The 12,494-nt window shown below is 43.7% G+C and overlaps 1 protein-coding gene across 7 annotated transcripts in view; it reads left to right on the forward strand.

The window, feature by feature from the left end:
• Positions 1–12,494, forward strand: part of PHACTR4 (phosphatase and actin regulator 4) — a 68,919-nt gene that overhangs the window by 12,712 nt on the left and 43,713 nt on the right. Inside the window, exon 1 of one of the 7 annotated variants that reach the window (XM_030038132.2) lies at positions 3,489–3,580. The exons of the other annotated variants lie outside the window; for them this stretch is intronic. The gene's annotated coding sequence lies outside the window, so the exon portion shown is untranslated. Of the gene's footprint in view, positions 1–3,488; positions 3,581–12,494 lie in introns of those variants that run through there. 7 annotated transcript variants of the gene reach the window in all.

The following is a 12,494-nucleotide window of genomic DNA, read 5'->3' on the forward strand; positions in this document are numbered from 1 at the left end:
AGAAGGTGCAGTTACAGTTTCCAGCAAATAAATTTACAATGAAGCAAATGACTGATAGTTGGCAGAGCTCGTGCAGCTTTCTGCATGCTCAGTCCTCCTGTTGGGATGTGAGAGTGCAAACCTGTTAGCTTAAGTCCCAGTGAAAGCTGCTGCAGGTTTCTGTTCGATTCTGTGTGGGTGTTTTACAGCTCACTGTATTCTGGGGTAGCTGTTTATTGCTGTTATGCAGCTGTTGTGTATCTAAACACTGTTTTTTGTGGACACCTCTTTGTGAATTGAAGTGTTCCTCAGATAAAGTAATTTAGGAAATCTCCATTTATAGGCAAACCCCAAAACTGGTTGACAAATACCCTCTGTGGCCTTCAAATGAATTACATCATCTGTCCAACTTTGACTTATGTCAAAAGGGAAAGGATACCTACCAATTCTGAAGATTGCTGTAAGCATCATTAATTTACAGTGTGACGCTGGGTCAGATTGGATCACGCTTCAGTTCCTTTTTTACAACAAAATAGCTATTCCTCAATATCTTTTTTTTATTGCAGAACTGATTTTCCCTTTAATAAACCTGTCACTGTAGGTCAGTATAATCTGCACAAACACTTCCTTTCACCATCTTACTACGAGGTGTCCTTTTAGAACAGCTTGGCTTGACATTCTGAAGTGAGAAGTGGTGGTGTGCTGGGTGTTTACATGCAGTGATGCAAGCCCTACATGCAGGGACCAAGCTCCTTACCTTGTGTGGCAGATGTATGCAGCAAGGCTGTTGAACGTGTGCCCTTGCGTGTGTGCTGAGTCACAGTGTACGTGCTGGAGATGACTGTCAGCAGTGGCAAAGCGGTGGGTTTTGTTCCTTAGAAGGGCATGTTGTGCTGGGGTAGGGATGGAGAGGGCGTTCAACTGTGTGGCTTTCTGTGGACATATCTAACAGGGTTAGGTGTTGAACGTGAGTGGGTATGTGTCGTGCAGTCACTCTGTGGTTAACAACATCTCCTTGGAAGCATGGGCCATGCTGAAAAATCTTTTCTCTCCTTAAAATGGAATATTTTACCACCTGCTACCTTCTATAAGAACTGAACCAAGGTGTGTTTCACATGACTGATGTCAGCTTTCATTTAAAATGAGTAAGTTTTCCAGCTGTAGGTAAGGATACAATCCTAACATGATTTCAGCATATTTTTACATTTCCAGAAATGCTCTCGGCTTATACTTGTGGCTGCCTGATAGGCATGCAGGTTTCTAACTCCTGGGGCTTACTCAGAGCTACCTTTGAAGTCTTAAAAGTGTAGCAAAGCATTTTTTGTTTATTTTGAGTTTACATGGCTCAGTATGGATTTAGGTCCTGCTAGTGTTAACATTTTTCTTAATATGCCTCTTCCATATTACATTGTTTAAGAGATCACATTCTCCTTCAGTTTCATTCCTTTTCATCTATTTTGTTGCTCTGATATTGTTAGGTCTGTTCTCGTTTAAAATTTGCTGGAAGTGCTAGTGTAGGTGGAGGGAGTATAGGGTACTTTTGTAACCATTCCTTGTGCTGGCACCTATCAAAAGGTCTTGTTTGCTGAGCAAACCAGCAGCTTCTGGCTAGTTGATAGCTGTGCTTGGGGGGGGTGGGAGGGTCATGGAGTGTTTTAATGAACCTGCTCTGATGTCCAAGGACACAGCAGTTGAACAGAACAGAAAGGCTGAATGTGGCATACGAGAGAGGTCACCGGAAAGTCATAGCTTACAGTTGAAGCTGCTCATTTTTTAAGGATTTTTTCCTTACTGGATTTTAATTCTGTTCTGAAGCTCCTAACAGGCTCTTTCTCCTATTGGACTTCTATTATATAACCTTGTGAAGTGTATATAATTCTCACTTAGCTCTTAGATGGATTTATTCAAGGTGATCCAGAGTCAAGTGATCTGACAAACCACGCAGTTGTGCTGGTTCCCGAGGCAGGGCTATGAGGTGTTGGACGTACCCTGAGCGCTCGCGTCCGACGCATGTCTCCTGTGTGGGAGATTCTCCACTTGTGAACCAGGAGCTCACTGTGCCAGGTATGCAGACTGGAGAGCTGGCTCCAGCGAGCTTACAGTTAATACACCCCACCTGAAGGCATTTCCTCAGCTAGCAGCTTCTGTGCCTTGGAAATGTGTTTGAGATACTTGATGCTTTCTCCTTCCGTGTCCTGTCTGTTCACTGATCTGCTCGTTGCTGTTGAATTTGATTCCTCTTGTTTAATTTTGCACAGTTGGTAGGGGAGCAGTTTTCACTGGGTTTACTTTCTTGGACCAGATCAACTTGCCTGCCTGCAGGGTGTGATGTGAGATTTGCTTGTTCAGTTGGGTGTTTTTCTAGCCATTGTTATGGTAGAAGGTCCTTTTGTGGCTGAAAAGAAGCTGTGATAGTTTGTTGAGCTCTTAATGCAGCTAAATGTGCTGGCTGGAAATTGTCATCTCTAAACTGAGAGTTAGTAGAATGGCAATGAGAGAATGGGAGCAGGCTGAAAGAAACATTCCTGTTCATGGTGGAGTTTCAGGAGATCACCACCACCTTTTTTAAGATTATCCTCCCTGAGGTTTGGGAGGGTGTATCAGTCCAAAACCTCCGGCAGGTCTGAAAGATGAATGACTATGTGTGAATTAGCAATGGTATTGATCCCTATCTGGAGGTGTTTGGAAGAGCCTTAGGAAAGGCACAACTTTCCCCTGAGATTAGAATCAATTTAGGGCATGTGAGGCCAGATTGCTGTAGTAAGCACGATCCTCATGCAAACAGTGTTGCTGCTTCATAAACTTGGTGCACAGCAATGGAGAACTACAAACGATTTTTTTTTTTTAAAGGAAATGTTCTTGTTCAGAAACTTTATGGGCTTGTTTTCATGGTGGGATGCCTCACTGCCTGTACTTACGTTACAGAGTTTGTCAGATCCGCAGTGGGAATTAATTTCTCTGTTTTCCTAGTTATGGTTGGGGCACCTTTTTATTAAAGCTGGAGCTGTGGAACACAAGAATAATAAATTGCCTGGGGAGGGTTTCTTTAAAGAAATTCGATATCTTAATCAGACGTAATTAGAAATTACTGTAGTGAAACTGTGAAAGAAAAAATAAGGCTACAACTGAATTGCAAACTCTGCCTGAACTGCATACTGTATGGCAAAATCTGAATGAAAAGATGAAATTTAAGGCTCCTGTAGATGCAGTGACGTGATTCCAGAGTGTCCATTCAGAAAGAGATTTAATTTTAAATAGCTGAGCTGTGTCCGGTTAAGGAGGTTGACTCTACTCTATACTTTAGGTTGATAAAGACACCTACACAGCACAGGTTTCCTGTATTTCGCATTTTTTCAAGTGGGAACATTGCGTTGCCTTTCAGTATGGAATTTGATTAGAGGTGCCTGTTTTATGTACTCGAATGTGCACCAGTGAAAGCGTGGGGTTTAATCAGATTGCGCGTACCCTGCGGTCTGTTTATCCCAGGAAGCAGTCCGACGTGGCGGGGAACGAATGTGCGAGGTGCCTTGGGAAAGACCCACATGGCAGGACTGCAAATTCGGCCACTGCCTCAACTGCTGCTGGCTTTTTCAGAGTTCAGGTGAGCTTTCTGACAAATCCGTTTTAGTGCTTTGATAGTGGCTAAGCTCATACCTGTTGCTTCTTAAAAAGAGGCAAAAAGAAACACTTTGGCAACTGGCTTTGCAGTGGCTGTGGCAGAGTGGCCTCATTTTGGTGAGGAAATGGTGGTTGCAAATGAAATCATCTATCAAGTCATAATTGCAGGGGCATTACCACAGCATTGCAATATGTACTCAGCTACTTTGTTTTCATTGAAAGTTTGACGAAAATGGAAACCACAAAACTAAGGCAAAGGTGGTTTGTATTTTACCCGAGAAGCCAGAGGTAAATAAGTAACCCTATTATTATGCGCCTTTTGGGTGCGTGTTGCAGTGCAATGGAGACACAGATTATATATAGCCTAGATGGTATGTGCAACCCACAGTCCTCAACTGCACGCCTTAATGGTACGTCGAGGATGGAGCTTTTTGTTGCTGATACATCCGAACAAGCTCATTCTTATGCTTCATGGCAGACAACTACAAGCAGAGGACTGAGTTCATGTTTTCAGTAGCATTCATCAGGTTAAAATGGATTTTGTTCAATAGATGCAGTTTTTTCTTAGGAGGTCCTGTTGGGGTGTAAAAGCAGCTTTTGCTACTTCAAAAGCTGTAGGCTTCCGCGGAAACAGTAAAGCCTTTTCACTGAATCAGTGCTGTATGCAGTGCTGAGACCTAATGAATGTGATGATTATCTCTGATCAGTCTCTTGTGGCAGAGGTGTGAGATTCTTCGTTGGTCTCTGTACAAATTCAAAAAGGGTGGAAAATAATTGTTAAAGCTGGGGAAAAAAATGTAACTTCATCCGTACAGTCAAGTGCAAGTCGGCAGATGCATTTATTTCTATCGTGAAGTTGCTATTATGAGTCTGCTTACTTTGCAGTATTGGATCTTAGCTTCAGACAAGCTGTCCCGTGCTTTTGGGCTGCTGCAGTTTCTTCACCCTGGAGTCAGTAATCCTCTCATTTCTAATTGTGTCCATGGTTCTGTATGGATAGAGTTGGTTAGAGGTTTTTCGAGTAAATTTGAATTGCCTGCGAGGTGTAGTACAAGAACAAACTGTTGTACGAGCAGGTATGTACTGATCACAAAGGAATTTTAATTTCTGACAAGCCCTATTGTGCTGAAATCAGTTGTGCAGAAAGACATGATGGAAACATGCCAGTTCAGAGTTGAAACAAGTGTGGTACTGCTGGGGCTGGGATTTCACAGGAGCTGCAAGCTGACCTTTAGTTGCTTTTGGAAGGGGGATCTTCTGAGCCTCGTGTCTACCATGTATTCTCCCTTAAAAAATGCTGAGGTTAGTGTTTTTGTGGCAATGCAACAAGCTAGAAAAGATCTGGGTGAAAATGAATCCTTTTACTGGTGGTGGTTTAAGGCAATCAGGTTGACTTTTGAGTTTGAATCTTAGATGCTCAGTGTTTACTATGTTGTGTGTTGTTTTATAGCCTTTAGGAAAAAAAGGCATCTCAAGACTTTCTGTTCTTAATATTCACAAGTTTGAGGAATGGGGACCACACTCCTGAATGCTGTCCCTTTACACTAGTATAACACTCTCTGAAAGGTGAATTGGACTCTAGGCATTTCCTGATCTCCTGTGTGTGCTTCCTATTACTGCACTAATTAATTTATACAGAACTTGCTCTGGTGCAGAGATTGGTCTGTGGTCTAGGCTTGCAGAAACTCAGCTGGTATTTTTGTAGCTAGCAAGGGATGCTCTGGTGCTGTGGTGGCTCAAGCAGCAATAATGTTATTCCTAATATGGGACTTAAGTAGTCAAGAATTCAGTTTGTCATTCCATGCTTTTTGGAAAGAGGGAGAAATAGAAAGTACAGCTTAGATTTTGGGCAAATGAGCTCTGTACTTCAAATATTCATTGTTTTTTGCCTGCAGTATGCTGAAGCAGGTGCTGGTGGAGCTGCTTCATTTTCTTAAGTCCCACTGTGCAAAAATGAGTTGGGTACTCGGATAACTGGGACCCTCTGTGGAAACTGCTCTACAAGTACATCAGTTCTTTTCCTTCGCTCCTTTTGGTGTGCCCAGACGTATCTGGTTAATAGCAAAATGTATGAATTGCATTCTTCAGTATAAGAATTTATTAACACTCACATATAAGGGTTCATATGTGTTGATGGATTAAGTAGTATGTTTCTAGAACATCTTTAATATCCTGGTTTTAATTATATCAAGCTTGGTCTTCTGGCTTTTTTAAAATGCCAGGCCTGGATTGCTTTTAGTTCTCATCTCTGATCTCCACAAATGGGCTATTTTGTTTATTCTGTGTTATAATTAAATATACATCTTCCTCTATTGAAAAGATTTCTGCAGTAGAATTGTTTTGCAGCTGTGGTGGTGGTGGTGGTGGTGAGTTTTGACTGTTGTGGTTCAAGTCTTAGGTGTTGAGCCTTCTTGCTGAGCCAAGCGAAAATCTTGTCTTTTATGAAACTTTTCCAAGCTGAAACCTGCATTGCTAAATGTTGGGCAGACAGCTGATGAAATGGAGTTTTGAGAGGATGGGGCACTAAATACCAGCTGCACACAGACGTGTGGTAACCTGCAGGTGATGAGTACATCTGTCAAGCCTTCTAGGGAAAAACTTCCAAATCTACTCAACAGTAGAGGTAAATCTAAAGTTTTACAGTTTAGCTGTCAGTCAGGAATCCAGAGGGTAAGTAGTCTCTTGTTCTTGGTGACTTAGAGCTTCCATCTTTTGGGAGGTTGATCAAGGAATAGCCATGCCTTGCTACCTCCCTTTGGATGCTCTTACTCCTGTGTCAGCTTCCATGATAATAAGAACAAGAGCATCTGTCCTCTGCATGAATCAGCCATTCTGTTTTAATTTTACCCTCTGTTTTTATCAGGAAGATAATTTTGGTAGAGGCGAGCGAGCCCTTCAGCTGCTTCAAGGACAGCGAGTAGGGAAGCTGGTTTGCTATATTCATACTGCAGGTTTTTTCCCCTGCATGCATCCACACCTCCAGAGTGGTTGATCAGCTGCCAAAAGGTCTGGAGGCGAATTTTAAGTGTTTACTGTACTGATAGCTAAATAGAAATAGCATTTGTCACTGGGAGCTGGCTTAGAAGTCATGCTCTGTTCATCTCAGTGCCATGCTTTCCTATAGGCTGCTGGCTTTTTGTTTAAGGTTTGGTAAATATGGCTCATTCAGTGAACTGAAACACCTTGGAGAGGCTACAGTGGCTTTTTGAGACTTGGTATGATCGTTTCAAGCAGAAATATAAAAAAATTTGCTGTGTTTGGCTTGTTAGCCGAGTGAGGTGTCCATGTGCTACTGTGGGAGTCCTAAATAAGGTAGTGGTTTCTAGGAAATAGAGTATTGCAAGTTTTAATTTGGTTTTGAATTGCTTTACAGTAGGAGTTAATCCCCTCTTGAAGAGGGGGAAACTGAGGCACAGGTAGAGAAAGGGTCGTGTCCAGGGTCCAATGTGCTGGTCAGTAGCAGAGCTGCGAGCGAAGGTGGGTCTGGAGTCCCACTTCAATGTTCTGCACAACGTGTCGATGAGTATTTAAGGTTTACTTTGTGCAAGTGATGAAAAAACCTACTTGCCTACCACATCTCACAGTCACGGAGGATGCAGCTCCCTTTTCCAGTTCCTCTCTGGTAATGTTATATTACTGTGCCACCCACAGGCAGCTACCATGCTGCTGAAAAATATTTGCTGTTTGCATGGGGAGCCAGTTATCAAATGTTAAATCTATGACAAAAATCTGCTGGTTTCATTTGCTGCGATATCTACTGTATTTAGGTTTCTCAACCCCAGTTATCCTAGTATTCTATTTAAATTGCATTTATAGTTGTTATACTATTTTTCTGATTTTTCCACTGTTTCCTACTTCTTCCACAAAGCCCTTTCCTTGTGCTAAACAGCTGCTGTGTTCCTGCTTGAAGTGATTGCTTTCCAACAAGTGAAGAAATGCAAGCCGTGTTCCAGTCTGAAGTGTTGGGGTCCTTGCGAAGAGAGAGAAACTGCAGGGCTGTTAATTATTGGTGCACCCTGTTCATTGTCGTGTTGCCAGATTTGGCTGTAAGAACAACTTGGTTTAATCTGTGTCATTTTATTGAGGGGGAATAGTCTGATTTACCTCCAGGATGCACAGGAGTTGACCTCTCTGTTGCGCTGTGCGTGATCAGTGCAGAACAAACTGTGTCAGCAGAGGCTGCTTGGAGGATTTTGAAGCCAGCATACCATTTGTAGCAAATGATGTTCAAACCATGATAACTGAAGGACGTGAGCAAACCGAGATTTTTAGGTGGAGTTGATTTGTTATTAGATGAAGTCAGAAAAACAGAGAAGCTTCTTGGCTTCCGCTGACCTGAAGAAGGGCCTGTGCATCTCTCTCTTCCCCTCTGTAGTGCTTGGTCCAACAACAGGTTAAGTCTGCCTTCACACCTTGCCTTGTAATTTATAGTAGTGCATTTGGCATGGTTGATTTGTTTAGGCTTTTTAAGAATCTCCCTTGTGATATTTAAACTCTCATCTGTGCACCCGTGCTATAAGCTGCCCCTTGGGAGAGCTGTTCTGTGCTGTTGAGTTATTCTGCTTTGTAGAACAGAATTTTAATATTGTTTACCATGCTTTTAATCTTACGGCTGGCAGATAAATTGCGTTACTTTAGCCCTTCCCCTGGGGACTTCATGGGGCTTCATGGACAGCGTACCCATAGCATTAGGTGGAGTTATCTCAGCTTTGCAAAAATCCACTCATCTGTCTTTCTGGAATGAGTAAGTGATGGGTGAGAGAATAAAATGTTGGGATTTTTGGTTTTTTGAATTGCATTTATAAAACGGGATGGACAACCAGATCTGGTGGGGCAGTTGGGAAGTTTCTATTGTGAGTCCAACCTTTCAGAAACATCTGCAGCTGGCTTTGATGCACTGAGAAGAGGCCTTCTGATGGCTTGGTTCTACCATTCGAGTAAAATTTGGCAAGCCAGGGATGAAAACTCAGAACCTCCCCAGATAACCTGTGTGATAAAGAGCAGGCTGCTCTGTGCCTGGCCTCAGCCTCCCAGCTAGCCTTATTCTTCTTGTCCACTTTTTCTTGTTACAGTTGTGAGCTCTTGCAGGCAGGAGCAGTCTCATCTGTCATGCGGTCCAGTGGGGACCTGCTCAGGATTTGGGCTTCTGGGTGATGCTGTAGTACGTAACAATTTAAAAATGGTGCAAAGCAAAGGACTGAACTAGCATAATGGATTAGTATTATATTTGTTTATTGATTGACTGTTACTAGCACCGTATTAGGTCAAAATAAAATATCTTCTAGGAGGTTGTCAAGTGAGTTTGGTTTCATTTCATGGCTATGCCACTGGAGCACTCAGTAATGGTCTGTATTAATGCAGGACCTTGTTCCTCAGGCTACTGGACGTTTGTTAACACTTCCCTCTCCCTCCAACTGATGGATATAGTTCAAGACTGTTATAAGAACATCCTTTCTCTCCCTCACATGCTTTTTTTCCAAGACAGCCTCCGGTTTTGTCTCTCATTACAGTAGGAGCCCTGTAGTAGCTGCCCAGCTGCTGTCGCGTCCCTCTCTGGAATGGTGATTTAGAGCTGAGCCAGGATGGAAACTGGCTTTCCATGCCTAAGGCAAGCCTGTTAGCAGACGCTGCGGAGAAGTAATGTGCCACTTCTGTTTGGAAGAGTTGTCAGTTTTCTAGTTTAGTTGGGAAAAACAACCAACATTGGCTTGGTTTTTAGTTGGACTTTTGGAAATGTCCCTTAGTCTTTTGCAGGAAGCTGTTCAGTGTTACTGGAGGACATGAGCAGTCCTAGATCAGAAACGCCTGTGAGGACAGAGTGGTACAGCTAATGAGCTTCACTGTGGAGGAAGCTGAAAGCGTAATGTTCAAGAGGTCTGGGTAAGCGTTGCTGAAAATGAGACTATGAGAAAGTGGGTAAGCTGGCAATCAGTAAAGCTTGTAGCTGAACGTGGATTGCTCGAGGCTGGGAAAAATAGTGGCACCTTAGTGTGCAGTTTCGTGGTGACTTAGTATTTGGAGCCAGGGCTGTCAAGGTCTTGTCCATCCCAACCCACTGTGTGCTCCTCTGAAAGTGCTTGGTTTGCATCTGGTCAGCTTTGCTCCCCGGGCGGCTGGATCAGTGCTGGCACAAGGAAGGGGTGGGAAGGCATGGGAGGAGGTCCAGAGTCTGGGCTTTGGTCCATTTGGATTGCTGTGGGACCGCATCCTCAGGAGGGTGCAATGGAGCTGAGCACGTGGGTAGAGCTGGGACAGATGTAATTCCATGCTTCAGCAGAGAGCATGTGAAGACTGAAGAAACAGGGTAGAAAACAGTGTAGAATATACTAGAGCATGGCTGCAGAGCAGTCATTTTCTATTGTGTGTGGATTAGCTGCCTAGCTGGAAAAAAGCCATCACCTTGCTGCTGAGAGTTCAGAGACGGGTCAATGGAACAAGAATATGTTCTTAGATTGGTACGAAGAGGAAAAAAAAAAAAAAAAGAAGAAAAAAAAAAAGAGCGAAGTGTTTGAACTAACAAGCCAGACAAAGGCCATGCTTCTGCTCGCTGTGATGCTGAGCAGCAGCAAGGGGCAGGCGGCAGGGCTGCAAAGCGGTGTGTCCCGGAGCAGTGAAAGGAGCTATGCTGGTAACAGGCGGCTCTCCGGTAACAGAGGAATTTCACACAGCTGTCAGGCCCAGGGAATGTGTGAGCACTTTGAGGACATGAATATTCAGAGGAGCTGTAGCATGTGTCATGCTAAAGGAAATGCAAAATCCGAGTTTTCTTAGGCTTACGTTGTATCTGGGAAACGTCTGACAGTAGGGGATAAAAGGAATTTTCAGTTCTGCGGGGCAGGTTATCTCAAACTGTCTGTTGCAGAATACAGCTTCCCAATTAGCCAGTCCTAGTTAACGCTGGCAGCAGGATCTGCACTACTTAATCCATTGCTTTGGTGAGAAAGTGCCTGTTTCTTAGCGCGGGCAGAGACGTGTGCTCCTGCTTTGGCAGCCTCGTGGCAATGCTGTGGGAGTCCTGACTTTGCTCCCTCTTGCTCTAACCCGGCATCGCTTTTTCTTTCTTTGATGTGCCTTTTATGCTTGTTCGATTAATAATCAGATGATTGTGTATTTAGTGTTTTGCTCAGAAGGATCCCTCCTCGTACAGGCTGAGGTGCTTCCAGCCGTGCTGTCAGGCGATGACAGATGTCCTTGGTGCGTACAGTGAGTGTCCAGCAGCGATGGGCTGCCAGGATTAGTATTCCAGGCACAAGTGTGCCCCTTGTAATATGCAAAGCTCAGCGCAGCCTGTGCAGGAATGCCCTTGAAAGGCAAATTAAACCGAACTCCCTGGTGGCTCTGGGGGAGTAGGAGGGTTGCTGTCATCTATGTGAGGTTCAAGTAGGTTTTGAGGTGTCTGCTTTTGTTTCCTTTCTGCTTTCCCTTCCCAGAAGGGCTTACTGAAAGGGCAGGCAGGGAGACCTTACCTGAAAATGCCCTGTACAGTAGAGTTGCTACTAACTGGGGGTTTGGCTTTGTGTGAAGATGCTGACTTTATAATGATACTTGTGAAAATCATTATGTCTCTTCCACCTTCAGTGGGGACCGTTTGTTCTAGTTTTTGCAAATAGTGTCCTTGATGCAGCCTTCAGGCATGTCATGTGGATGTACCAAATCATGAATCCAAAATGCATGTGAAAGTTAGCTGCATTTTAACAGTGTTAATGGATTAAGCTGGAGGGATTCTGAGGGTGTTCCCCAAGTAACCTCGTGGTAATCTGCCTCTGAAATGAAGACCATGTGATGTTCTTGGGCGACTGACTTGCTGCCCAGAAGTCTGCACAGATAGCGCTTCTCTTTGCTAAGCTGTTTAAATGCTGTGATTGCCAACGATGTTTTGAGAGTTTAATGGCTTTGTCAAGGTGTTCCTCCCCATCTAAGAATATTGCTGCAATGGTATTCTAGCTGCAACAGAGAGAAGTAGCCTGGAGCATGGTTGTCTGATCAAAATAAGTGTTTCACCCACACAGTTCAGCAAAGCAAAGCTTAAAAGCCCTGCTGGCAATAGCTTGTTCAGGCGCACTTCCAGTGATGGTGTGGTAGGGTTATCTCCTCTGACACCGCAGCCCTGTGATGCTCCAATGCTGTGGCGCAAGCTGAGCATGTGCTGTAAAGTCAGCAAATTATCAGATGGAGATCATCCATCTGATCTGATGTTGCATTACAGCCAACAAACTTTGCTGCTGGTAGGTAAGGTGATGTGCTGTCCTAGACTTAGTGGGGAAGGGTTAGGCTGTAATGGGCTATGCATAAAAGCTAGCTTTGACTTCTCAGCACTGGAAGCAAGCTTATTTTGTAGCTGTTTCTCAATCACCCCGTGCTGTGCCTGTTGACATTTCCTATTGTGGTTGTCTTAGTTGGAACTGCAAGCTCTTCAGGACAGAAGCTCCCTTTTTCTAAAATGCTGAGCATGTTTTTACTGTGCTACGTAATATATCAGAAACAAGATGTCTCCTGATTTCCCCAAACTTAGTTCCTCTTGCACCTCATTTCAGAACTTTCTCCAGAGAAAAGCTGGGCTAGTTCCTCCTTTTTGTCTTCTCCAGTACGTTCAGAACTGTCTTGATGTTGTGTGATATCGACAATACTTCCTGTGCATGTGCTATTCTGCCTTTGCTAGATAAGCAATAGCTATTGCCTTTTACAGCAGACACATGCCTTCTTGAAGAGGCAGATGTGGAATGTTTTCCCTGGGAACAAACATTTGATGCTTCGTAATTATTATACCTTAATTTTGTTTCTCTTTTCTTTCCAACACAGCATGTGTGTGATTAGAGGCTACTGATATCTTCAAAGAGGGGTGAAGATGCCACACGCTCTTGTTCCTAGTTTGCTGGGGCAGGATTTCTACTCTAGGT

This window comes from Aquila chrysaetos, chromosome 16 (genome assembly GCF_900496995.4).
Source record: "Aquila chrysaetos chrysaetos chromosome 16, bAquChr1.4, whole genome shotgun sequence".
In the NCBI taxonomy this organism is placed as follows: Eukaryota; Metazoa; Chordata; class Aves; order Accipitriformes; family Accipitridae; genus Aquila; species Aquila chrysaetos.